Here is a 3,484-nt window from a genome sequence, read left to right as displayed (position 1 = left end):
GCGGTCGATCTCTTACAGCGGGGCGACGGCCGGTGATGCGAGGCGGTGGGGCGCGCGCGACGGGGGCGGCGGCGACGAGGACGGGCTGGGGCGCGGCGACGGGACAGCGACGACGGGGACGGGCTGGGGCGCGGCGATGGGGCGGCGACGACAGGGACGGCGACGACGGTGACGGGCTGGGGCGGCGACGACGGGGACGGGGGCGCGACGAAGCAGATGAACTGAAACTAACTCAAATTTTCGTAAGTGCTGCATATATAGGAGAGGCCTTTAGTACCGGTTGGAGCCACCAACCGGTACTAAAGGTCAAATTTGGCCAGGCCAAGCGGCGGGAAGCGACCCCCTTTAGGAGGTAATAAACGTAAGGCTGATGATAGTACGGAGTTTGTGGCTAACACCAACGCGCAGGGTAACAATCACCGACGTAAGGGGAGACCACCTCCCCGGTCTGGCGGGTCAGGCCCAACGCTAGAGCAATTGTTAAATGAGCCCTGTCCAAGGCATGGCTATAGGGAGAAGCCGGCCACTCATCTATGGAAAGACTGCGCGATCATGAAAGCTTTCAAGAATTCCAACATCTTCGACGGTAACAATGGGCATGGCGGCGGCTCAGGTGGCGGCGGTTCAAATTCCAATTTTCAGAATTCTCAGGGTAATCAAGGTGGTTTTAACCAGCAATCTGGCCAGGGTAATCAACAGCAGCAGCAGGGGGATACCAGACCCATCCAAAGGAGCTCAATAGTGGACAGTATCATGTGTTTACCACCAGTTTGTGCAAGCGAGACCAGAAGCTTCATAAGAGGGCTGTGAACGCTGTTGAGCCGGCGGTTCCACGTTACTTGCGATGGTCTGAGCAGCCGATTGTATGGAGTAGGGAAGATCACCCTCCCCGGGTTGATAATCCGGGTCACCTGGCCTTGGTGGTGGCTCCTCAGGTTGGTGGGTATAAATTCACTAAGGTACTCATGGACGGAGGTAGTAGCATCAACATCCTCTATTATGAGACCTTCCGTCGTATGGGGTTAACTGATAAAAACCTCAAACAGTCCAACACTGTTTTCCATGGCGTGGTGCCCGGTAAGTCGGCATATCCAGTTGGTAAGATCGAGCTGGAAGTAGCCTTCGGAGATGAGTACAACTCCAGGGCGGAAAAACTGACTTTTGAGGTGGTCAAGATCAGAAGCCCGTACCATGCTCTATTTGGGCGGCCGGCTTACGCCAAGTTCATGGCACGGCCGTGTTACGTATATTTGCAGCTCAAGATGCCGGGTGATAACGGGACCATTACGGTTCATGGCAGCCGAAAGATAGCTTTGGAGTGCGAGGAAGGTGACGCTGCTTACGCTGAATCTGTTTGTGTGACAGAGGAATTAAAGTTTTACAAGGATAATGTTGACCCGGCAGATATGACGTCTTTGAAAAAGCCAACCATGGAGCATGAGCCGGTAATGAAATTAAGTCGGCCGATGAGACTAAGCTTATTGACTTTGTTCCAGGTGACTCATCTAAGCAGTTCAGCATCAGTGCCAATCTGGATCCTAAATAGGAAAGCGCGCTCATCGAGTTCATCCGTGAGAACTGGGAGATCTTTGCATGGAAACCTTCTGACATGCCGGGTGTACCGAGAGAACTCGCTGAGCACACTCTTAATATTGATCCAAAATTTAAGCCAATCAAGCAATTTCTCCGGCGGTTTAACAAGGAGAGGCGGATTGGTGAGGAAGTAGCCCGGCTCTTGGCGGCCGGGTTCATCGTCGAAGTCTTTCATCCAGAATGGCTAGCTAACCCGGTGCTCGTGCTCAAGAAGAACGGCACCTGGCGTATGTGTGTGGATTATACGGATTTAAACAAGGCTTGCCCGGCTGATCCTTTTGCTCTCCCCCGTATTGATCAAATTATTGATGCTACGGCGGGTTGTGAGCGTTTGAGTTTTCTGGATGCTTACTCTGGTTACCAGCAGATCAAAATGGAAGTTAAGGACCAAGAGAAGACGGCGTTCATTACTCCCTTTGGAGCCTTCTGTTATGTGTCTATGCCTTTTGGGCTCAAGAGCGCCCAGGCGACTTACCAGCGCTGCGTACAGAATTGTCTTCATAATCAGATTGGGCGCAACGTTCATGCCTATGTGGATGATATTGTGGTAAAATCCAGAGAGAAGGAGACTTTGATAGACGATCTGAGGGAAACCTTTGGTAATCTCCGGGTTTACAAGATGATGCTTAACCCGGCCAAGTGTGTTTTTGGTGTTCCTGCAGGCAAGCTTTTGGGTTTTCTGGTTTCTCACAGAGGCATAGCGGATTCGCTCCCTGGTCATCGAAACCCTAGTAATTCCACCTCTACTGGAGTAGGCTTTTACCTTCACCGTAAGGGGCCGAACCAGTATAACCCTCGTGTCCTTTGTCCCGCTTTAACCCCTTTAAGCTTCCTAGTTGCGATGGCTCCACGACTAAGTCCTTTCACGAGGACATCTGCCGTGACTATTCCACGACAACCCCCCTTTAGTACCGGTTGGAGCCACGAACCGGTACTAAAGGGGGAGCGCTCCCATCCCGCGGTGCACAAAGTTTAGTCCCACCTCGCCGGGCAAAGGGCAACCGCACTGGTTTATAAACCCAACCGCGGCTGCTCCTTCGAGCTCCTCTCTAAAGAATGATTCTGGGCCTAACTTTGGCGCGCTGCCCTGTGAGCCTGCTGGGCCTTATGGGCTTGCATATCCAAGCCCAAGGCCGAGCAGGCCCACTGGGCAGCGTGCAAATATTTTTTATGTATAGTTTTTTCTATTCTGCTTTATTTATTTTCTTCTATTTATTTCTGAGTAGTTTTTGCTGTATCTAGAGTTTCTGTGTGAATATTTTTGCTTTAGTTACAAAAAATTACAAACTTTCTGTTAGTGCTAGTAGTTTTCAAATTTAAATAGTTTAAATTTGAATTATTTGAAATTTGTGTGAATCACTAGTTTGTGAATAACTTAACTTTAAAAATAGATTTTTCAGTGATTCTTTTTTCTCATAACTTTAAAAATAGATTTTTCAGTAAAAAATGAAGTGCCTTTGTAACAGATGAGTTTTCGTCCGAAACCCTGATACTTCGAAAGAGAGTGTCCAGTTTGTACACGAAGTGCATCCAGTTTTTTTCGTAACCCTCTCTACTTTTTTGCACATGCTATGTGGGTGAAATGATGATACCATGCCAAGTTTCAAGCTTTTCAGAGTTTATTTGTAGTGCTTTTCAATTTCAGGGTCATTTAGCTCAAAACAAATCAGTAAATGCATGAAAAATAGCAAATGAAGGCACAAAGGGTTGAAAGTCGACGACGTTGCTTTGAATGGTGCATAATGAACGCATAAAAAGTCTGGAGTTGTAATAAGTTTAAAAAAATGAAGTGCCTTTGTAACAGATGAGTTTTCGTCTGAAACCCTGATACTTCTAAAGAGAGTGTTCAGTTTGTACACGAAGTGCATCCAATTTTTGCCCTAACCCTCTC

This window comes from Triticum aestivum, chromosome 4D, assembly GCF_018294505.1.
Source record: "Triticum aestivum cultivar Chinese Spring chromosome 4D, IWGSC CS RefSeq v2.1, whole genome shotgun sequence".
Lineage (NCBI taxonomy): Eukaryota > Viridiplantae > Streptophyta > Magnoliopsida > Poales > Poaceae > Triticum > Triticum aestivum.
This window is presented reverse-complemented; position numbering follows the sequence as displayed.